Genomic DNA, 25,526 nt, shown 5'->3' on the forward strand with positions numbered 1-25,526 from the left:
GAAGGAGGAGGAGGGTGAACCTCTGCCAGACCTCCTGTCCTCAAAGGCAAAAGATGGGTCAGTGGAGGGAGTGGTACTCTCTCCCAAATTGACAGATCAGCAACAAAAAGACTGTAAGCAAGTTTTGGGACAGTTTGCTAGTCTGTTCTCCCTGACCCCAGGACTCACCAATTGGTGTGTCCATGATGTTGACACTGGTGACAGCTTGCCTGTCAAGAACAAGCTGTACAGGCTGTCTGACCAGGTCAAGGCCAACATCAAAGCTGAAGTGGCTAAGATGTTGGACCTCAAGGTAATTGAGCCCTCTGATAGTCCTTGGTCCAGTCCAGTGGTACTGGTGCCCAAAGCTAATCCCCAAGGTGGGAAGAAAGAATTGAGATTCTGTGTGGACTACAGAGGTCTAAACGCAGTCACTAAGACTGATGCTCACCCCATACCTAGAGCTGATGAGCTCATTGACAGGTTGGGGGCTGCCAAATTCCTGAGCACATTTGATCTGACCTCAGGATATTGGCAGATTGCCTTAAGTCCAAGAGCTAAGGAGAGGTCAGCATTTTCCACACCAGAGGGCCACTTTCAGTTCAAGGTGATGCCCTTTGGCATGAAAAATGCTCCTGCCACCTTCCAACGGTTGGTGAACAGAGTCCTATCTGGGTTGGAATCTTTCAGTGCAGCTTATCTGGATGATATAGCTGTATTTAGTTCCACCTGGAGGGACCACCTGGTCCACCTGAAGGAAGTGCTTCAGGCCCTGCTTCAAGCAGGCCTGACTATCAAGGCAAGCAAGTGCCAGATAGGGCAAAGCTCTGTTGTGTACCTGGGCCACTTTGTTGGTGGAGGCCATGTACAACCTCTCCAGCCCAAGATCCAGACTATTCTGGATTGGGAGGCTCCAAAAACCCAGACTCAAGTCAGGGCCTTTCTTGGCCTGACCGGGTACTACAGGAGGTTTGTTCAGAATTTTGGGACCATAGTGTCCCCTCTGACTGAGCTTACCTCCAAGAAACAGCCAAAGAAGGTCATTTGGACCCCAGAGTGGAAGAAAGCTTTTGACACCCTAAAACAGGCTATGTGTTCAGCACCAGTGTTACTGGCCCCTGACTATAGCAAGGAGTTTGTAGTGCAAACAGATGCTTCAGAGGAAGGGATTGGGGCAGTGTTAGCACAAGTTAATGAAGAGGGCCATGATCACCCAGTTGCCTTCATCAGCAGGCGACTACTCCCCAGAGAGAAAAAATGGAGTGCCATTGAGAGGGAGGCCTTTGCTGTGGTCTGGTCCCTGAAGAAGTTGAGGCCTTACTTGTTTGGCACTCACTTCCGTGTACAAACTGACCACAGGCCTCTCAGGTGGTTGATGCAGATGAGGGGGGAGAACCCAAAACTGTTAAGGTGGTCCATTTCCCTACAGGGGATGGACTTCACAGTGGAACACCGACCTGGGACTGCTCATGCCAATGCAGATGGCCTTTCCAGGTTTTTCCACTTAGCTGATGAGGACTACCAGGGTGTAGGTTAGTACCCATCACCTTTCATCTGGGGGGGGGCAGTGTAGGAAAGTCCTCCTTTTTTTGCCTGATCACCCCCACACTTTTTGGATAGGTACTGGTGGTTACTGACTCTTGGCTGTACCCTGGGTACTGCTTAACAGTCCCAGGGCCAGTGCTCTGTGTAAAATGGATATGCAAATTAGGCTAATTATAATTGGCTAAGTTAACCTACCTATAAGTCCCTAGTATATGGTAGGGCATGTAGGTTAAGGGACCACAGCATAGGTGGTGCACACCTAGGTGCACTGCTGAAGTGCCCAGTGTCATTTTAAAAGCAAGCCTGCCTTGCTGGCTGCTTTTAAATTAAAGTTATATGCAAATTCGACTTTGGAATTAAAAGTACTTCCAAAGTCTTAAACTACCTTATTTTTACATATAAGTCACCCCTAAGGTGTGCCCTATGTGCCCCTAGGGCTGGGTGCCATGTAACTATAAGCAGGGACTTTATAAAAATAAATTTATAAGCCCTGGTGAGGTAAAAACAGCCAAATTCGTTTTTCCCTCATTGAAGTAAATGGCCTTCATAGGCTAGAATGGGGAGACTTTATTTTAAATTTTAAAGTCTCCTTAAATGTTGCGTACCAAGAATTTGGTATCAAATTAATTGTTGTAATAAATCCCACAACTTCCAGTTGTTGGATTTAATATAACTTTTTCAGGTAGAAAGTTTAGACTTTACCTAAAAAGTTGCCAATTTCAGCTCTGCATTGTTTTTGCTGCTGTGCTCTGATTGGCCAGCCTGCTGCAGCTTTTGCCAAGCTGCCTTGATGAGGTGTGAAGTGGCCTGGCTTCACACAAAGGAATGTGCTTGGGGGAGAGAATCTCCCCTCAGCAGATGGTGAGGTAGGAAGGGGAAGGGCTGCCAAACTGGTCTTCAAAGGCAGAGAAGGACATCTGGAGCACCCAGCAACACCCCCACATCCTGCAACCCCAGACAACTAGGTGCCCCCTTGATTAGATTAGGAGAGGGCAGGAGAGGGGTGTGTTTATGATTTTTAACCACACCAGTGGGTGGGCTTAGCCAGATGTAACCTCCAAAAATCAGATTCAGCCATGTTGGATTTTTAGAGACTGTTGCCTTTTGGGATGAATTATTGCCACACTTCCCAGGAAGTGGTCATCACAGGGGGACGACCCTGTACCTGATTGGAGGACCAGGACCCCCCTGCTTTTCACCCAGGAGCAAGGATAAAACTGGCAGACCTGCCCCCACACCTCAGATCCCCGCCAGATTTCAAGAAGAAAAGAACTAAAGGAGAAGAAGGACTGCCCTGCTGGACCCCTGGCCTGCACCTGGAACCTGCACTCAGAAGGACTGCACCAGCTGCACACTTGGGCTTCACCACAAGAAGGACTTTGCCTGGCTTCAACTGGTTCAAGGAGGGACTCCCTGTTTGCTACAGGTGAAAAATTGCTATCCAGAGTCCCCCTGCACCAACTCCTGAAAAGTGACCAGCTGACCACTGTCCAGTGGCCAAAAAGGAGTTTGCGCCAGGTGCATTCTGGGAGTTGAAGTCCGCACCCCCCAAGGACCATCACAGAACTTCTGGACCCTTGGGGTGAGCTGTGGACCCCAAAAGAACCTTAAAAGAACATCTGGGTGAAGCCCCAGAAGTTTGGAAAAGATTTGTGAATTTTTTTTAAAAAGCTCCAGAGAGGGACCGACCCGCCGTGGAAATTCTAGCCGGCTTGCCTCAACCGCGACCCGGCCTGACTTGGTGGTTCGTCACGGTAAATAAAAACCTCTGAAAAAGAGACTAAGTCAGAAGGTAAAAAGTTGACCGGGACCTCCCAGCCATCGTATCCGAGAAGGGCTCCAAGGACGTCGGATCAAGATCCAGGTTTACCCCGGTCGAAGGATTTTCAACTCGAAAAAACGACTAAGTCCGAAGGTAGAAATCTCCACCGAGGAAACCCACATCGCGTATCCGGACAAGGGCTCCAGGAGGTCGGATTCAACTGGCAGGTTCGTCCCGGTGAAGAAAAACTTCAAAATAAAGACTAAGTCAGAAGGTAACTTTTTGACCGAGGCCTCCCGCGACCTGTAGCCGAGCAGGGCTCCATCGCGGTCGGCCTGAAAGTTTGACTTTGCCCCGGTCCTGGTGCAACCAGATGACCCGATTGGCGCTTTTTGTTTCTAAGCGCTAGAAAAGTAATAATTCTTTAAAAATTCATATCTCCGGTTCCCTTTATCCGATTTTATTCATTTTTGTGTCATTTTAAAGATAAAAATATAAACTATTTTTATAAATTGGTTTTGGATTTTTAAACTGTTTCCTGTGTTTTATTTGATTACTGTTTTGTGATATTTGAATGCTTTACACACTGTCTCCTAAGTTAAGCCTTGACGCTCGTTGCCAAGCTACCAAGGGTTGAGCTGGGATTAATTTACTGAGACCTAACTGTACATAGGTGGAGGTTAGTGGCTTGTTGCTAGGTGTAGGTACCTACCTGCCCTTACCAATAACCCATTTTCCAACATTTTTGGTGGCAGCGGTGGGATCCTGTACTTGTGTTCAGTATCACGTTACAGTTTTGAGTAAAACAAATGAAAAATCCTTTAAATTGTCTTAGTGCAAAATATATATATTTTTTTTTTAATTTTTTTTTTTTTTAGTTAATTTGGATTAATTTCAATTATTGAATTTTTGTAATTTTTCTAAATTCTTGTTTCCAATTTTTGCAAAAAAGATTTTTGTTGACACAAAACTAGGGAACCATGGAGCTTGATCTGGCTAGCCTACCCACACTGACAGTAGTCCAGCTTAGGGGGTTGTGTATTGAAAGAGGGTTGCCTGCAACCACTGATCTCAGGAAGCAAATCCTGATTAAATCCCTGACAGCATGGGCTGAGGACCAAGAGCTAGGCACAGAGGAAGCTCCAGAGAAGGAAGAAAAAGGGGAGGATGCTAGCTCTAACCTCTCAGGGGAGGGAAGGCATCTGAGCCCAAGTGAGGATGAGGAAGAACGGTTCTCAGTAGATACAGTCACTAGGGGCAGACCCAAAGCTAGTGGTAGGAAGGGGGTCCTTTCAGGAGGAGAGAACCCGTCCATCAGAGAAAGAGAGCTGGAGGCCCAGCTAGCATACATAGCTTTGGAAGCAGATAAGATGGCCCTAGAAAAGAAAAAGTGGGCTAACAAAGAAAAAAGAGATGGTGGCAGCGAGAAAGAAGCTGAGGTGTCCCTGGGTGAGGGTTTTTCCCCCAGATTACCCAAAGGGGTGGTTCCTGCCTATGTAGAGGGGGATGACATAGAAAAATGGCTGGGGCCTTTGAGAGGGCCCTCCAGATGAGGAGAGTCAAGCCCCAGTACTGGGGTTCACTTCTTTGGGAGTTAGTTCCCAACTCTGGGAGGGATAGGCTCCTAACCATGAGTGGGGAGGATGCAGACTCATACCCCAGTATGAAGAGTTGCCTGACTAAAAAGTTTGGTCTGACCCCAGAGCAGTATAGGCTCAAGTTTAGGGACACCCAAAAGACAAGCACCCAGTCCTGGGTGGACTTTGTGGACATTTCAGTAAAGGCACTGGAGGGCTGGATACAGGGCAACAGGGTAAGTACCTTTGAGGGGCTGTACAATTTGATTATGAGGGAGCACCTTCTAACTAATTGTGTCCAAGAGAAGCTCCGCCAGTATCTAGTTGACTCTAGGTTGACCAACCCCAGAGAGCTGGGGGAGGCAGCAGATGACTGGTTAAGAACTAGGGTTAACCAGAAACCCCCAGGGGGTGATCAGAAAAAGGGAGGACATGGTTCTTCTCAGGGGAAGAACCAGGGGAAAGATGATAAAAAGCCCAAAGAGTCCTCACAAGAGTCCCCAAAAACTTCTCAGGGAGGGGGAGCCCCGAGTCAATTCACTTTTAAAGGGAAAGGGTATCAGGGAAAGAATTATGATCCTGCTAAAGCAGGAAGGTTTCAGGAGCTTGCTAAGGCCGGCAAGTGTTTTGATTGTCATCAACCTGGACATAAAAGAGGAGATGCTATCTGCTCCAAGAAGCCCCCCACTGGTGGGCAATCCCAGGGGATTGCTAGTGTAGGGTTGGGGGTGGAAGTTGGCCCAGGGGTGGAATCAGGGTACACAGAGGTCACCTTAGTATCCGTGGGTGGGGTGGACATTGCAACTATGGCCACCTTACCTCCCATCATGGAGAGGTATAGGCAGAGGCCTAAAGTCAATGGGACTGAAGTGGAAGCTCTGAGAGATACAGGAGCCAGTGTGACAATGGTCACAGAAAAGCTGGTTTCTCCAGAGCAGGTCTTACCTGGTGTCTTCCACCAGGTGACTTATGCAGATAGCAGAACCAAACTCCATCCCATGGCTATGGTGAGTCTGGAATGGGGAGGTGTGACTGGCCCTAAAAAGGTAGCTGTAGCTCCTGCCCTCCCAGTAGAGTGTCTGCTGGAAAATGATCTTGAAGCATCTGAATGGTCAGAAGTGGAGAGAAGGGTCCATGCACAGATGCTGGACCTCCCTGAATGGGTGTGTGCTGTGACCAGGTCACAGGCAGCACAACAGGGAAATGCTGGACACTTGGACCCTGGAACAATGGGCCAACCCTCCAAGAAAAAGAGAAAGGGCACTGGGTCTGGATTGCCAGCCCCAACAAGTACAGAGGGTCAGGAAGAATCCAACCCTGAGGGGGAGGATCTGAACTCTGAGGGAGGGACACTTTCCCTGCAAACTCTGCCTGATTTGGCAGAACTGCAAGGGGCAGGTGGGCCCACCAGAGAAGAATTGTGCCAGGGACAAAGAGAGTGTCCCACTCTTGAGGGCCTGAGGCAGACTGCTACCAGGCAAGAACAAGGGGATACCAGTGGGTCCCACAAGGTTTACTGGGAGGATGGAGTTCTCTACACTGAGGCAAGGGCCCTCAAACCAGGGGCTACTAGGAGAGTAGTGGTCCCCCAGAAGTATAGAGAATTCCTCCTTACCTTAAGCCATGATATCCCCTTAGCTGGACATTTGGGACAGACCAAGACCTGGAACAGGCTGGTCAACCATTTTTATTGGCCCCAAATGTCAGAAAAAGTCAGGGAGTTTTGCAGCTCCTGTGTCACCTGTCAAGCCAGTGGCAAGACAGGAGGCAAACCAAAGGCTCCCCTGATACCACTGCCAGTGGTTGGGACTCCCTTTGAGCGGGTGGGGATTGACATTGTTGGTCCCCTAGACCCACCAACTGCTTCAGGTAACAGGTACATTGTGGTGGTAGTGGACCATGCCACAAGGTACCCTGAGGCAATACACCTCCGGACAGTCACTGCTCCCACAGTGGCTAAGGCCCTACTTGGTGTGTTCACCAGAGTGGGATTCCCAAAGGAGGTGGTCTCAGATAGGGGCACAAACTTTATGTCAGCCTATCTGAAAGCCATGTGGGATGAGTGTGGTGTTACTTATAAGTTCACCACCCCCTACCACCCACAGACCAATGGTCTGGTGGAAAGATTTAATAAGACCCTGAAGGGCATGATCATGGGTTTGTCTGACAAACTCAGGAGGAGATGGGATGTCCTCCTCCCTTGCCTGCTGTTTGCCTACAGAGAGGTGCCACAGAAGGGGGTTGGATTCAGCCCCTTTGAGTTACTGTTTGGGCACCCTGTAAGAGGCCCATTGTGCTTGGTGAGAGAGTCTTGGGAAAAGCCTCTCAAAGAATCCAAGGAGAATGTGCTAGATTATGTGCTAGACCTGCGGTCACGCATGGCTGAGTATATGAAGAAGGCAAGCAGAAACCTGGAAGCCAGACAGGAGCTCATGAAGCTCTGGCATGATCAAAAGGCTACCATGCCTGAGTATCACCCAGGACAGCTGGTGTGGGTTTTGGAGCCTATGGCTCCTAGGGCACTTCAGGCCAAATGGACTGGGCCCTATCCAATTCTGGAGAAAAAAGGTGAGGTCACCTACTTGGTGGACCTTGGCACCCCCAGGAATCCTCACAGGATCCTGCATGTAAACAGGATGAAACCCCACCAGGACAGGGCAGACATGACCATGCTAATGGTCACTGATGAAGGGAAGGAGGAGGGTGAACCTCTGCCAGACCTCCTGTTCTCAAAGGCAAAAGATGGGTCAGTGGAGGGAGTGGTACTCTCTCCCAAATTGACAGATCAGCAACAAAAAGACTGTAAGCAAGTTTTGGGACAGTTTGCTAGTCTGTTCTCCCTGACCCCAGGACTCACCAATTGGTGTGTCCATGATGTTGACACTGGTGACAGCTTGCCTGTCAAGAACAAGCTGTACAGGCTGTCTGACCAGGTCAAGGCCAACATCAAAGCTGAAGTGGCTAAGATGTTGGACCTCAAGGTAATTGAGCCCTCTGATAGTCCTTGGTCCAGTCCAGTGGTACTGGTGCCCAAAGCTAATCCCCAAGGTGGGAAGAAAGAATTGAGATTCTGTGTGGACTACAGAGGTCTAAACGCAGTCACTAAGACTGATGCTCACCCCATACCTAGAGCTGATGAGCTCATTGACAGGTTGGGGGCTGCCAAATTCCTGAGCACATTTGATCTGACCTCAGGATATTGGCAGATTGCCTTAAGTCCAAGAGCTAAGGAGAGGTCAGCATTTTCCACACCAGAGGGCCACTTTCAGTTCAAGGTGATGCCCTTTGGCATGAAAAATGCTCCTGCCACCTTCCAACGGTTGGTGAACAGAGTCCTATCTGGGTTGGAATCTTTCAGTGCAGCTTATCTGGATGATATAGCTGTATTTAGTTCCACCTGGAGGGACCACCTGGTCCACCTGAAGGAAGTGCTTCAGGCCCTGCTTCAAGCAGGCCTGACTATCAAGGCAAGCAAGTGCCAGATAGGGCAAAGCTCTGTTGTGTACCTGGGCCACCTTGTTGGTGGAGGCCATGTACAACCTCCCCAGCCCAAGATCCAGACTATTCTGGATTGGGAGGATCCAAAAACCCAGACTCAGGTCAGGGCCTTTCTTGGCCTGACCGGGTACTACAGGAGGTTTGTTCAGAATTTTGGGACCATAGTGGCCCCTCTGACTGAGCTTACCTCCAAGAAACAGCCCAAGAAGGTCATTTGGACCCCAGAGTGGAAGAAAGCTTTTGACACCCTAAAACAGGCTATGTGTTCAGCACCAGTGTTACTGGCCCCTGACTATAGCAAGGAGTTTGTAGTGCAAACAGATGCTTCAGAGGAAGGGATTGGGGCAGTGTTAGCACAAGTTAATGAAGAGGGCCATGATCACCCAGTTGCCTTCATCAGCAGGCGACTACTCCCTAGAGAGAAAAAATGGAGTGCCATTGAGAGGGAGGCCTTTGCTGTGGTCTGGTCCCTGAAGAAGTTGAGGCCTTACTTGTTTGGCACTCACTTCCGTGTACAAACTGACCACAGACCTCTCAGGTGGTTGATGCAGATGAGGGGGGAGAACCCAAAACTGTTAAGGTGGTCCATTTCCCTACAGGGGATGGACTTCACAGTGGAACACCGACCTGGGACTGCTCATGCCAATGCAGATGGCCTTTCCAGGTTTTTCCACTTAGCTGATGAGGACTACCAGGGTGTAGGTTAGTACCCATCACCTTTCATCTGGGGGGGGGGCTGTGTAGGAAAGTCCTCCTTTTTTTGCCTGATCACCCCCACACTTTTTGGATAGGTACTGGTGGTTACTGACTCTTGGCTGTACCCTGGGTACTGCTTAACAGTCCCAGGGCCAGTGCTCTGTGTAAAATGGATATGCAAATTAGGCTAATTATAATTGGCTAAGTTAACCTACCTATAAGTCCCTAGTATATGGTAGGGCATGTAGGTTAAGGGACCACAGCATAGGTGGTGCACACCTAGGTGCACTGCTGAAGTGCCCAGTGTCATTTTAAAAGCAAGCCTGCCTTGCTGGCTGCTTTTAAATTAAAGTTATATGCAAATTCGACTTTGGAATTAAAAGTACTTCCAAAGTCTTAAACTACCTTATTTTTACATATAAGTCACCCCTAAGGTGTGCCCTATGTGCCCATAGGGCTGGGTGCCATGTAACTATAAGCAGGGACTTTATAAAAATAGATTTATAAGCCCTGGTGAGGTAAAAACAGCCAAATTCGTTTTTCCCTCATTGAAGTAAATGGCCTTCATAGGCTAGAATGGGGAGACTTTATTTTAAATTTTAAAGTCTCCTTAAATGTTGCATACCAAGAATTTGGTATCAAATTAATTGTTGTAATAAATCCCACAACTTCCAGTTGTTGGATTTAATATAACTTGTTCAGGTAAAAAGTTTAGACTTTACCTAAAAAGTTGCCAATTTCAGCTCTGCATTGTTTTTGCTGCTGTGCTCTGATTGGCCAGCCTGCTGCAGCTTTTGCCAAGCTGCCTTGATGAGGTGTGAAGTGGCCTGGCTTCACACAAAGGAATGTGCTTGGGGGAGAGAATCTCCCCTCAATAGATGGTGAGGCAGGAAGGGGGAGGGCTGCCAAACTGGTCTTCAAAGGCAGAGAAGGACATCTGGAGCACCCAGCAACACCCCCACATCCTGCAACCCCAGACAACTAGGTGCCCCCTTGATTAGATTAGGAGAGGGCAGGAGAGGGGTGTGTTTATGATTTTTAACCACACCAGTGGGTGGGCTTAGCCAGATGTAACCTCCAAAAATCAGATTCAGCCATGTTGGATTTTTAGAGACTGTTGCCTTTTGGGATGGATTTTTGCCACACTTCCCAGGAAGTGGTCATCACAGGGGGACGACCCTGTACCTGATTGGAGGACCAGGACCCCCCTGCTTTTCACCCAGGAGCAAGGATAAAACTGGCAGACCTGCCCCCACACCTCAGATCCCCGCCAGATTTCAAGAAGAAAAGAACTAAAGGAGAAGAAGGACTGCCCTGCTGGACCCCTGGCCTGCACCTGGAACTTGCACTCAGAAGGACTGCACCAGCTGCACACTTGGGCTTCACCACAAGAAGGACTTTGCCTGGCTTCAACTGGTTCATGGAGGGACTCCCTGTTGGCTACAGGTGAAAAATTGCTATCCAGAGTCCCCTGCACCAACTCCTGAAAAGTGACCAGCTGACCACTGTCCAGTGGCCAAAAAGGAGTTTCCGCCAGGTGCATTCTGGGAGTTGAAGTCCGCACCCCCCAAGGACCATCACAGAACTTCTGGACCCTTGGGGTGAGCTGTGGACCCCAAAAGAACCTTAAAAGAACATCTGGGTGAAGCCCCAGAAGTTTGGAAAAGATTTGTGAATTTTTGAAAAAAAGCTCCAGAGAGGGACCGACCCGTTGCGGAAATTCTAGCCGGCTTGCCTCAACCGCGACCCGGCCTGACTTCGTGGTTCGTCCCGGTAAAGAAAAACCTCTGAAAAAGAGACTAAATCAGAAGGTAAAAAGTTGACCGGGACCTCCCAGCCATCGTATCCGAGAAGGGCTCCACGGACGTCGGATCAAGATCCAGGTTTACCCCGGTCGAAGGATTTTCAAATCGAAAAAACGACTAAGTCCGAAGGTAGAAATCTCCACGAGGAAACCCACATCGCGTATCCGGACAAGGGCTCCAGGAGGTCGGATTCAACTGGCAGGTTCGTCCCGGTGAAGAAAAACTTCAAAATAAAGACTAAGTCAGAAGGTAACTTTTTGACCGAGGCCTCCCGCGACCTGTAGCCGAGCAGGGCTCCATCGCGGTCGGCCTGAAAGTTTGACTTTGCCCCGGTCCTGGTGCAACCAGATGACCCGATTGGCACTTTTTGTTTCTAAGCGCTAGAAAAGTAATAATTCTTTAAAAATTCATATCTCCGGTTCCCTTTATCCAATTTTATTCGTTTTTTGTGTCATTTTAAAGATAAAAATATAAACTATTTTTATAAATTGGTTTTGGATTTTTAAACTGTTTCCTGTGTTTTATTTGATTACTGTTTTGTGATATTTGAATGCTTTACACACTGTCTCCTAAGTTAAGCCTTGACGCTCGTTGCCAAGCTACCAAGGGTTGAGCTGGGATTAATTTACTGAGACCTAACTGTACCTAGGTGGAGGTTAGTGGCTTGTTGCTAGGTGTAGGTACCTACCTGCCCTTACCAATAACCCATTTTCCAACAGTAGGAAAATGAAACTTAAAGAACCCACAAACAGCCCAACAATACCCCAACTAACAATACCCACTACACACTCCCAACAGTACAAAGACAAAATTAGACACAAAAAATGACAAAAACACACTTACACTGATTTACTGAGACAATTACAAAAACAACAGATGACAATTTGAATGGCACACAGGAGACAAAAGCACAATTTGGACAGACACAACTCTCAAAACAGCCACACAGTCTAGAAGAATCAAAGACTGCAAAGTGAAAGTACACCCACTGTACCATTTCTGTAAACAGGATATCCTATTACATCACTTCCTGTCTCAAATGTGGTGCGTTTATATTATGATGCGTGAACATTTTCTGACGCTTACGGGCTTTGCGTCAATATTTTTTTACGCATATGCTTAAAAATTACCCCGCATTCAAAGATCACTATATTTTTCATGGATAACAAATTTCATAGAGTGCAGTGCTGGAATTACAGCTAGGGACCAATGAATGTATAATGGCTGTGGGCGTCATTTTTCAACGCATATGCAGCATATTTTGATGCATATGTGTATTTTCTGATGCGTTGCGTCAAAATATCTGTCTTTAACTCTGTTTGTGTCATTTTTCTCATTTTTAATGTACATGAAAGCTGTAACTATACATAGATAGGCTGTTTAGGCCTGCTGTGTGTGTTCCAGTGTTTGGGCACATGTGGCAGACCACACTACAGCGGACCATAATAGTCATGTTGTAGTGCCGGATTAGCATTCTTAACTGACGCAACAGCAACCCAAACACTTGGAATAAAAATTGGTATTCCCTAGTTTGAGTAGGTGGTGCGTCAATAGAGGATAGCAAGGCTACGCAACTTAATACAATCACTCATTGCTTGTGTGTTTATGTCTGTGAATTGGCTATTTCAATTGTTGTTGTGCCTCTGTCTGAACATTACAAGACGTGTTTTGCATAATGTGCTTGTATGCATGTGTTGTGAATGTCGATAACCATCAGATGCCATTCATTGAGGTACATCAGTCAGGGTATGTGTTTGTCATACCGGTAGTGTCTTATATTGTGTGAACTTCCCTGATTTTGGGAACAAAACATCTCCCATGACAAACTATGCACAGGATAGATAGAGGACGGTTGATAATGGCAATGTTACAAGGGTAAGCCATCACATGTACTGGAATGTTGGATACCACTTCCTGGTCACTTGTTTGTATACTACCCATGACTCAGGCATTTGACCATGCTAGGTAGGTACAGTGTTTGTGACACAGAGTCCCAACACCAATCCAAAAAGTTATAGTACACCACAGTTTGAGTCATTTAAATGACCTATGTTTCTCCTGTGACAGTGAAGGACCAGCAGACCATGCTGCATGTGTTCACATATTTCCATTGGTTCATTGCACAAAGGTGCCCAGTTCAAGTGTGTGGACATGTGTACCCTCTGTCAGTATTGGCATCCATGTTGTCACAGTTATGTGCAGGTCTAGTCATAAGTCTGTGGAGCCATTACATGGATTAACAGAGTATCCTTCAAAGCAGAATTGACCTAAACCCAAAGATAAATTGACGACACACATGGGGATAGTCCAGCTGTGGCACTGCAGAACTTTTATAAGGTTGAAAATAGGGCAACCTTGGTGTGCTAAAAAACTTTATGGATCAATAATGGGAAACAGGCAGGTTTCATCACAAAATTTGCATACAGGGTGGCCTCTATAAATGTCACTGCAACATGGAACATCAGTGCCTATGTGCTGATTAATCTCACAGCAAGTCACCACGCAAGCACCATCAATAGGTTGTGGCCAATTTGAATCTGTGTGTGGACCGTCAGGGCACAAACATGTTTTGTTCTTTCATACACATTAGCAAACCTTGTTTGTTGTGCTGGAGGCACCGTACCAAATCCATGAATACAGCCATAGCACGCTGTCACTGTTTGGTACTCATGAATACATGAAACCCAGACAAGGGATGGGGGCTGGATTAGGCAAGTTGAATACATGTCCCAGGCCATAATACGATAAGTAAACTGACTAAACTGTACTATACATTTGAGAATTCATCATAGACCTACCAGAAACAATACCCCAGGAGGAAAGAGAGGGCATGGAAAGCAACTATGAAACAAATGTAGCCACAGGGAACCTCTATGGTTAACACAAAGACAGGAACCAGTCAGGCTAACAGGAGGCAGGCTCTGTCAGGAACAAACATGAACAAGGCAAATACACAGTGAGCAGACTCTGACTGGGAAAAGCTGGAACAACACTGTGGGAACTAAAAACTGTATTTGAGCTGTGGGCTGCCACGTTACACAATCCTCCAAGGGCTCTGTTACACAAGTGATTTATAAGGCAATGCACAACAAGGATATTCAGAAAATGGCAGCTTCTGAGCAGTTCCAGGCAGCAGCAATTGCACTGTAGGTTTAAATGGCTGGTCTGCATGGAAGTGCTCACAGGTGTGTGCAGCTTCAGTCTCTCACAAGTCCTGTAGTTGAGAATCAAGTTCAAAGGGCCAACAGTACCTTTCACATAGGAAGCAATGGACAGCTGATTACAGGTCCTACCGACTACCAGGCAGTGCATTATCGGATCTGACGTCCATGTAGACTGATGAACTTTGACAATGCAATGCCATACTGAAGAGGGAAGCACACAGGAGTCAGAATGAGAGTCTGGGTGTATAGATTAAGGTTATCAGGGTAAAGATAGTCCATTTACAGGGCCCCCTAGAGAAGGGTAGGCAGAGACTGAAAACATGGCAGTGGCAGGACTTATTACCTGGGATGAACTGCGCAGGGCATGTCTTGTGAGCAATGCTTGTCATACCTGGGGCACTCATGCTATCCATTTGCAGCTTACATGAACTTCTTGCCACACATACTCCTTGCAGAGATAGCTGATGTCACACTTACTGCTGTCAAGGGTCTGGTCATACATTGCTGTTACCAATGCAATAGCAATCCACTGCCTCATGTATGAAACACTTTTTTACCTTATGATTGATGGTGTCTCAGTTGTGTATAATGTGCTACAATGAACCATGTTGGCCTTCGCATGTGAAATAAACAGGTAATATGTCATTTCCACTGTGTGTGATGTTGGCTGTACATTCATACCCATCAAATGTGTTGTGGCTTTTTCAGTATCCTAATCTGTATTTCTGCAATGCTCCATGAGGCTAAACTCTGATTATGATTCCTTGGGATCATATAATTCATAAATAATTACCCAGAACGTGATTGAGTGATGAAGTGAGGTGTTTAATGTCATATGATAAAAACGTGGTGATGGTGACTAGAGTTAAAAGAAGTTTTGTACAATGTGTTTTCTCCGACCCAATCCTGCTGCAGTGTTTGGATGGTCCCTCTCTTGTTCACGAACAGCATCCTCCTCTTCCTCCTCTTCAGGCATTTGTGGGTCTGGTTCATACAGGGGAATGTTCCTCCTTACACAAATGTTGTGCAGGATGGCACAGGTCAAAATGATCTTGCAGACCATTTCACCTGAATATAAGAGGCTGCCTCCGGTGATGTTGAGACACCTGAATCTTGACTTCAGGATGGCAAAAGTCCTCTCTACTATGGTGCGTGTCCTACAATGTACCTCATTATAGGCCCGCTCTGATGCTGTGCTTGGGTTGGCAAATGGGGTCATGATCCATGGCTGGATCCCATAACCCTGATCAGCTGAAAGAGAAAATGAGTGTAAATATTTGGATGTTGCTTACACCTTGATTATCCCTTTGCATGGCAGTTGTTATCTTGTGTCGTCTGTGACTCATCTGTGTTTGTGTTATTGTGTGGGATCCTAGGCTTCGAGGATGTTCTTTCAGCATTGGGTTGTTTATTTATCTAAACTGGTGTTTGGCTGATTGACCGGATATCAGCAGTAAATTTGTAAACTTGCAGTTCATTGTGTATCTCCCAGGCATTATGTCATGTGAAAGACGTGTCCATGTGCCTTCACTGGATGTGACATGATACTTACACACACACAGAATTGATTCCATTGTTGTGGTAACACGGTTGCACTATATGGCCTGAACATCCCATCCAATTCAACATATGTACTAGCATGTAAAAAACAACAGTGAGGCCCTTTGATTTGGCTAGGTGACAATGTACAACACATCTCCATATGTTGGCAGCACTGAAGTGTTCACAATTGACAATGCCCAAATATCCCATGTGTGACACGTTATATTTTTGTGCCCTCACCGAGTTGGCTCATGTGCAAACATGTACCTACACTACTGAACCTGGTCCAGGTAAGCTGGCTAACTTGGTTTTGGGAGTGACGGTTTAAGTGTCAGAAGGTCCATGTGCCTGTGAATCTCTTGTGTACATGTGTCATTTTCTCAATCCGTATGTGTAGCAATATGCACTTTGCAATATTGTCACATCCACATGTTTTCATAGCACACTCCACTTCCTTATTGCTAGCGGGCAATGTCACCTCAGGAGTGATGTGAGATGTTGGTACCGCCTCAATGATTCCATGTCACCTTCATTAGGGTCATCATCGTCATGCTATGTGTCTCATGGTGTTTGACCTGCAGCAAAACACATTACACACCCCTTACACAGTATTTATTGCTTGGAAGGGTGTGTGATTGAGTGTGATTGATGTGATATTGTAAGATTCATCTTCCAAGTTGTACTGCCAGTTAAGGCCATGTCATTGTCACTGTGTGCTTTTAAATTGGTCTCTTGTGGCTCTGTGGTGGCATCTGTTGTTATTAGCATCTGTCATTTGTCCATAGGTGTGTATCCCATTGGGTCAGGATATCAAACATGACTAGCAGTGTCACAAACTCAGTGTCTTCCTGGCCATGTGTCCATGTAGTGGTGTATGTGTCGTATGTCCTACAGGGATGCTGTGCTGTGTTCATATAACTAGGTTTCGGTACTTACCAACAAGTAGGCCATTTCCATATCGTCCATCCTGGAAGTGTTGATTGATGGTGCAGTGGCGGAAGATGAATGAATCACATACACTCCCAGGATACTTTGTCACAATGTTGGTAGTCAATCCCCTGTGATCCACAATGGCCTGCACATTGATGGAGTGTGTGTGCTTCCTGATGCGGTATAGATGCTTGGTTGCAGCAGGTGGCACAATCTGTACATGTGTGCAGTCAATGGCACCAAGCATGTGTGGGAAGCCATTGATTTGGTAGAAGCCCTGTTTGGTCTCCTGCCGCTTCTGCTGTGTGTTGGGGAAGCTGATGTGGGGGCATGTGAGGGAGCTTATGGCATCCAGTACCTTGGGTAGGACGGCAGAAAATGAGGGCTGTGAGATCCCGGCAACCAGGGCACCAGTGGCTTGAAAAGAGCCACTTGCCAACATGTGGAGGACAGCTAGCAGCTTGGCCTCTGCTGGAATGCTGTGGGGTGTCTGCAAGCTTGGTGCCAACTGTGGCTCAATGTGGTGAAGCAGCTGTTGTATGACTTGCCAGTTTAGTCTGTACCTCTGGATGATGTCATGTTCCCTGAGGCCCTGAAGGGGTGTCCTGGTCCTGAATATCCTCTCCTGCCTTCTACGTTGCCTTTGGGATCCCTGCTGGTGTGGTGGAAGCTGCTGCTGTTGGTCCTGTGCTCTGCGTCTTCGTGCATGCTGGATGAATAGCACCTCCATGTCTTCCTTTTTGAGCTCTGATGTTGCTTCTGTGTGTTTTCCTTAAGTACTGGTGTGTTTGCCCATTTTAATGCCTGCCCTGACCCAGGCTTTAATTTTTGACGCAAATCAGGATGTGCGCCATTTTTCGACTCCGCCTCCCAGCCGTGCAGGATTTTGGCACGGTAGGCTAAATATGGCGCACAGGTGTTTAAGTCATTTTTTGGACGGGAATGCCTACCTTGCATGTCATTAACGCAAGGCGGTTTCACACATCCAGAAAATGACGCACACTGAGATATTTTGACGTTAGCCGGGTCTAAATGTGCGTTAAAAAAAATGACGCAAATCCAGCACAAGCAGAGTGTAAATATGCCCTTTAATTTACTGAAATAGGTCTTGGGAAGACTAAAAACAGTGAGATGTCATGAGGAAAGCAATGAGCCTCAACATCAATAAGATTGACGTGTTTCAGCCATTTCAATGCCCAGAAGAGTCAATCGGCTTTCTTCAGGACCAAATTAATAATGCCCCGATTTGTTAGGTAAAAAATTCAAACCACTGCACTGCTATTGCAACAACAAAATAGGGAGCAAGTATGCAAAACCATACTGTAGGAAGACTCACCTCAATATGGAAGTAGCTGAAAAAGAACGACGTAATCAACAGACATAATAAACAGTCATAATAGCTGGAAACACCACAACTTTGAGTTTTCGCCCTTGAGGGCCCACTGTCCAAGAAAATATGAAAATTGTAAACATGCAGTCACTCATGTGTCACCCCTTTCAAAGACTATGAGTGTGTCCAAATTAACACATACATATACAATTAAAATCCCAAGACACCAAACTCAAAGTAAAATAAGATGTAAATATTAATGACAAAAAACATGCACATGCATGGTGTGTGGAAGACATTGAGCTAGATACATGGCCTATACTCTAGACAGTCCTCATAGGAAATTGTAGGAGGACCATCCCTGTAGTCAAACACTGAAAAGAGTACAAAGGGACAAAGCGGGTCATTCTGACCCTGGCGGTAAATACCGCCAGGGCGGAGGTTGGCGGTAGCACCGCCAACAGGCTGGCGGTGCACCGCCGGGCATTCTGACCGCGGCGGTACAGCCGCGGCCAGAAGCGGAAAGCCGGCGGTGTACCGCCGACTTTCCGCTGCCCTGGGAATCCGCCATGGCGGCGCAGCTTGCTGCGCCGCCATGGGGATTCTGACACCGCATACCGCCATCCTGTTCCTGGCGGTTCGCCCGCCAGGAACAGGATGGCGGTATGGGGTGCCGTGGGGCCCCTGGGGGCCCCTGCAGTGCCCATGCCAATGGCATGGGCACTGCAGGGGCCCCCATAAGAGGGCCCCACAAAGAATTTCAGTGTCTGCTCTTCAGACACTGAAATTTGCGACGGGTGCACCTGCACCCGTCGCACCTTCCCACTCCGCCAGCTCCATTCTGAGCCGGCGTCCTCGTGGGAAGGGTGTTTCCCGCTGGGCTGGCGGGCGGACTTTCGGCGGTCGCCCGCCAGCCCAGTGGGAAACCCAGAATGACCGCCGCGGTCTTTTGACCGCGGTACGGTCTTCTGGCGGTTCCCGCTTGGAGGGCGGCTACCGCCGCCCGCCAAGCTTAGAATCACCCCCAAAGTCATTTGAGAAACGTACGATAAACCACTGAAATTACTGAGCATGTCAAAAGGGGCACTTACATCATAAAGGCATCACTTCCTTCATAGTACCTATAGTCGTCTCTGCAAACCTGCATTTCAGTAAAGCCTTGTATATCTCAGCGTATATGAACACTATAGTGATTAATGTGATCATGCAGTTTAGGAGTGCTCCGCTTACAAACATGTAGAGCCCACTTAATCACATTAGGTGATCTAAGTTAGAGGCTGATTAAGAAGCAGGCCGCTGGTGTTACCTGTGGGTGAGGACCGTTCAAATATATCCAAAAGTATTTGTTAGACCTGACAGCCTTAGGGTGGTAACGTACGATAAACCACTGAAATTACTGAGCATGTCAAAAGGGGCACTTACATCATAAAGGCATCACTTCCTTCATAGTACCTATAGTCGTCTCTGCAAACCTTCATTTCAGTAAAGCCTTGTATATCTCAGCCTATATGAACACTATAGTGATTAATGTGATCATGCAGTTTAGGAGTGCTCCGCTTACAAACATGTAGAGCCCACTTAATCACATTAGGTGATCTAAGTTAGAGGCTGATTAAGAAGCAGGCCGCTGGTGTTACCTGTGGGTGAGGACCGTACAAATATATCCAAAAGTATTTGTTAGACCTGACAGCCTTAGGGTGGTCACCCCTAACATTTTGCCTTCCTCCCTCCACTTTTTGGAGACTGTTTTTGCTGGCTTTTAGACTTTGGGCACTTTACCACTGCTAACCAGTGCTAAAGTGCATATGCTCTCTCCCTTAAAACATGGTAACCTTGAATCATACCTGATTGGACTATTTAATTTATTTATAAGTCCCTAGTAATGTGCACTCTATGTGCCTAGGGCCTGTAGATTAAATGCTACTAGTGGGCCTGCAGCACTGGTTATGCCAACCACTTAAGTAGCTTTTCCTTGTCTCAGGCCTGCCACTGCAAAGCCTCTGTGTGCAGTTTCACTGTCACCTCGACTTGGCATTTAAAAGTACTTGCCAAGCCTAAACCTCCCCTTTCTCCAAATATAAGTCACCTCTAATGTGTGCCCTAGGTAACCCCTAGAGCAGGGTGCTGTGTGGGTGAAAGGCAGGACATGTACCTGTGTAGTTTACATGTCCTGGTAGTGTAAAACTCCTAAATTCGTTTTTGCACTACTGTTAGGCCTGCTCCCTTCATAGGCTAACATTGGGGCTGCCCTCATACAGTATTGAAGTGGTAGCTGCTGATCTGAAAGGAGTAGGAAGGTCATATTTAGTATGGCCAGAATGGTAATATAAAATCCTGCTGACTGGTGAAGTTGGATTTAATACTACTATTCTAGAAATGCCACTTTTAGAAAGTGAGCATTTCTCTGCACTTAAATCTTTCTGTGCCTTACAATCCACGTCTGGCTGGGCTTAGTTGATGGCTCCTTGTGCATTTACTCAGACACACCCCAAACACAGGGTACTCAGCCTCACTTGCATACATCTGCATTTTGAATGGGTCTTCCTGGGCTGGGAGGGTGGAGGGCCTGCTCTCACACAAAGGACTGCCACACCCCCTACTGGGACCCTGGCATACAGGATTGAACTGAAAGGGGACCTGGTGCACTTCTTAGCCACTCTTTGAAGTCTCCCCCACTTCAAAGGCACATTTGGGTATAAAACAGGTGACTTTGTAAAGCCTTTTAAATGTGGACTAGCACAGTGTGTAGGGGGGGCATCCATAAAATGTTGCTCTGGTGGTGCAGAGTGCTGCAGGGGCTTGATGATTGAGAACCCAAGCCCCTGATGTATGGGCCATGGCACAGCTGATGTCCATTGTGTGTTGCATGTGCCTAACCCCCAGTATAGACATTACACCTCCCTGCAACACAGAGATGTAGAGCAGATGGTTGAAGATATAAGGGTCACAAACTCTGTCCAGAGATTTGGCCATCACATTGATGCACAACCCACCATGGTCCACAATGGCCTGCACATTCATCGAGTGAGTGTGTTTCTTGTTGCGGTATAAGCTGCAGCAGGAAGTACAAGTTGCACATGGGTGCAGTCCATGGCTCCGAGCGCATGGGGAACCCAGCAATGGCATAAAAGCTCTGTTTAATTTCCTGCTGAAATTGCTGGGTGTTGGGAAGAGGATGTGGTGGGTGTGAGGCGGGTGATTGCATCAGGACAGAGGGCAGGAATGCAGAAATGGATGGCTGTGATACTCCACCTACTCATGCTGCAGTGCTCTGAAAGGGTCCAGACACAAGCATATGAAGCACAGCTAGGAGCTTAGTCAGCGGTAGGATGGTGGTGGCCCTCTCAAACATTGCCTGAAGTTGGGGCGCAATGAAGCGGAACAGTTTTATGACGGACTACCTGCACAGCCGCTAGACGGTGATAAACTCCTCCTCCCTATGGGAAATCATTGATTCACTCTTTTCTCCTGCCATCCCTCTTTGGCGCGGGTAGTGGTGACTGTGGTGGAGCCGGTGGATGTAGTGGTGATGGTGGGATTTGCAATGGTCTCCTTGGTGCCCCAAGTTGTAGCAAGAGTAGATCCATTTTGACCTCCATGCTGCCAGAGTGTTTTGGATGTGTTCTCCTTACATACCTGTGCCTGAGTCATTTTAACTCCTGGTCTGACCAGGCGTTAATACTTTGATGCTAGTCAGAATTAGTGCAGCTTTTCCTAGCTGCGTGTCATTTTTCAGAAGGCTTGTAAATACGGCATTTGTGGCCCAGTGTAATTATTCAGGAGGGAACGCCTACCTTGCATATCATTGTCATTATCTGACACAGTCAGATCTGGCGCTGTTAAAAACCAACGCTGGGCAGAGAAAACTGATGCTAGAAGTCTCTAGCACAGGGGGCTTCAAACTGCGGGGTGGGCCTCCCCTCAAGTGATCCCGGGGAGACACCAAGCTCTGGTCAAAAGAGTCATTACACAAATACCAGTGTTTTGTTTTAAGCAGAAACGTTATTGCATTTTTAAAAAGGTAACAGTGCTTAACTGCAAGGTTTAAATACATCTAGACATATTTAAACATTGCCATTTTCATAAAATAATTGAGAAAAGATTCTGAAGGGGGGGCCCAACGATTTTTATTTTTCAACTGAGGGGGTGCAGCATTAAAAAGTTTTGAGACCACTGCTCTACTGTCACTTTGTAAATCTGGGGTTATTTTAGCGCTGCTGCAGCATCAGAAAAGTTTGCACAACCGAAAAACGAAATCCTTTTAAGCGAGGCCCTAAATAGTCTGTAATTTATTTTGGTCTTTCACCTTCTGGTAACCACATATAGGATAACACACAACTTAAAATTAAATGCAAGCTATGTTAATCAGTAGGAAATTCACTGACGTACATTATGAAATCTCCATTAATGAATGCACCACATCAGAGAGCCACATACATTAATCCTGGTTGGTGCAGTGAATACTAGTGACTGGTGTACGTTTAGTGCTGCAGGGTCTCAGTCTGTGACAGAAAGCAGTGTAAATGTGTAAATCATTCTTTTAAACTTGAATTGCACACAGTATGACAGGCTGCAACAAGATGTGCAGAAAGGATTGAGATAAAAAAAAGTGATTCCAAAATATAGACTTTAGTAATACCCACACTGTACGTACATAGTGCATCGTTTCATGATGTTTTTTTAACAGCATACACTTCACAATTTAGCTGGTAGCACACTTACAATACCACTCCAAAAGAATAAATGTGTGTCATCAGAAAGTTTCAAGTGTTTCTATCAATTAAAGCTAATACCGGCTTCCAATTGCCCTTTACATTTGCAGATTAACTTGTGCTTATTTACATTTCTTTCAGGGAAGTGGGCACCCTGGGAATAAGGCAGATTTAGCTGTCTGCTCCTCCCTCGATTTCACAGCACAAAGAAGACTCTCTGCCTTTCACTCCAGCTGAAGCTCATGTCCAGCGGGAGGGTTGTCATATCACACAAAGTATAGGAACTGTTTTCCTAAAATTAAAAAAGTATGAGCACCTCGTGCTCTACCGATCCCACCTACTTCTACCACTGCCCTACACCCACATTTCTCATCCCTGTACTCCACCAGCAATCCTACTGACATTTTTGTCTGCTTAAAGTAGGCAGAAAAAGTCAGCATTTTTTCCACGGAAATAATGACAACACCAGTAAAAAAAAGAAAAAACTCTGAATGGGCAGACTTTGCTGTTGAGATAATGGTAATCTTGATTCTGGCCATTCGGTAACTCCACCAAAAAGTCTGGCCAACTCATTATTTATGTCACCAGTAACTATATTTTTTGTAGTATGCTCACTTTCAATGGGCATGCTGTAATACACGGAAATGGATGTCGGAGACAGGGAGATAGGGCAGAAAAAAGTAAAGGTCAGTCAAGAGGTCAGGGCTCCATGGAGCTTCTACACATATCGCACATTTGTATTCACTTTATATTCATTGGCTTTCAGTTGTTCACAACAAATAATAAAAGTATTGTTAAACCTTCATTTCATGTGGAAGTGCTTAACTGACAATTTCTCACCAGCAATCATGTGATCTCTGCTGACTTATGTCCAATGCGTTGAACAATCTTTTCTCTTGTTGCAACTTAAAGGTGAATTTGCCCCTCACCCCATAAACTGTTTCCTATTGAGATTTCCTCATCTGATAAACAGTGTTAGCGAGTCTGACCTTAATAAGTGATCTTACAAGGGGACGCGAATAGGTCGATGAACCTTTTGACTTGCTACTAAGATGACCTTACCGTAGCTCCAGTAAATAATCAATAATCAATACACAATATCAATAATCAACAACCATCAATAACAGTAATAATCAATGGAGTTAGTAATTGTCACGCATCATGACCTTTCAGTCATGAATAACCACACCTTTTAGTAAAAGTTAGAATATTTATTTCCATATATTAACAATGCTGAGGTCATGTAGAGTAATCTCAAAATCAAATGGAACAGATGCAGAAACAATACTGGCTGTCCAAGGCAGCGGAAGAAACGTTATCTAATCAAAGCTTGAACTACAACACATTCTAAGTTTACGGTGCAAATTAATAACAGAGTCAACTCCGTCAAAGTAATAACATACATTCAAATTCAGCAGTGTAATTCATCAAGCGCTATTTCCCCTTAGTACAATTCCATTATTGAGGATCCTTAACTAACATCAAATTAGCATCAGCATGTTGGGCTTCATGCAAAATAATTTAGTACCACCAACAGTGTAGTTGGTACCTAGAAAGGAAAAGCAACTGCTCATGATAGTCAACAGTCTAATTCATAATACCTGTCCTCAATGTGGATCAGCAAGTAGAGTCAGTCTTCGTCCTCAGGACACCAGTCGATCAGCAAGGCATTCAGGATTCAGTATCACAGTTCAGAAAACGCAGTCTTTAAGCATTAAAGTTAAGCACATCTCTTGTCAAGATGCACAAAAAAAGATTGACCTTTCGGACAGCAAGAAAATGAGCAATGACAGTAATAGCAAAATGAAGATTCCCGGATTCTTCTGAGTGCCATGTCATTAAATCAAAACTCCTAAAATGACTCCCCAAATCCCTATTGGTCAGTTAATCGCATGTTCACACTTTATCCAATAAAACTAAAACTCCAAATCTATTAATTCTACCATTACTCAATTCACATGTCGTTGATTGGTTTGTCCTGCAATGTCCTTATCATCCAGCTTGTCAGGTAACAATATTTTTGCAGATTCCACTTCAGTTAGTATCTCCATTGTTCTTCTCCTGAGAAAGTCACTCTCACACGCATCACACACAAAATGTTACATTAACAAGAACAGCATCTTCTAGCAGTCAGTTCTCATGAGAAAACCTCAGTTGTGAGTACATTTAAACAAGGCAAAATGAAATCACAGTTTAACTCTGTAGGACAGCTATTTATTAAACGTTAAGAAATACAGCTTTGACATGAGGCCTGGCAAAGTAGACGAAGACACTTACTAAGTTAAGGCCTACAATTAATAAAGCTAGAGCATAATGCATAACCCTTAATATGACATACTACTACATTAGTCAAACATATATTCAGCATTTCACAATATTTATTCACTAGTAAGTACACTTTGTGAGCATTGGCGGCCATTCTTCGTAAACACATTTTCAAATGCGTGCATTATTTTCTGCATTAATATATTTTCTACATAAATCACTTATTCAGAATATATGAACACTTGTTAATAATTTTTATTAAAACACCTGCGCTAGCATCAGCAAAACTTCCCATTTCTCTTAATAGGAATCAGGTGAAAATGGCGCACAAACCCCTACTCGCCAAATAGGGGTAAAAGGCCGCTTTGGTAGAACAGGTCTGGCAAAACAATAACCTTGGCATTAAGCCTTAAAAAAATTAACCACCTCACTAATGCATGCAACATCCTAAACCACACGCCCATCCTCTGATAAAACTTACCCCTCATCAATGCCCCTTTCCTATCCCTACCTTGACCCGAACCAATCCAGTAACCATCTGTCCTGCTGCCCCCCTTCTGTGGTTAACCTTGCATTTCCGTCCCTTTTGTTCCCTCTCAAAAATCCCTGGCCTCTCATTTTTGTGCACCCGCACCCTTCCACCTGAAAGCATGCATATAAAAACCCACTTGTACCAGTCTTGCCTACCCGTAGCAAATACAGAAACATTTAAAAGCACAAA

The sequence above is a fragment of the Pleurodeles waltl genome, chromosome 2_2, assembly GCF_031143425.1.
Source record: "Pleurodeles waltl isolate 20211129_DDA chromosome 2_2, aPleWal1.hap1.20221129, whole genome shotgun sequence".
Classification (NCBI taxonomy): domain Eukaryota; kingdom Metazoa; phylum Chordata; class Amphibia; order Caudata; family Salamandridae; genus Pleurodeles; species Pleurodeles waltl.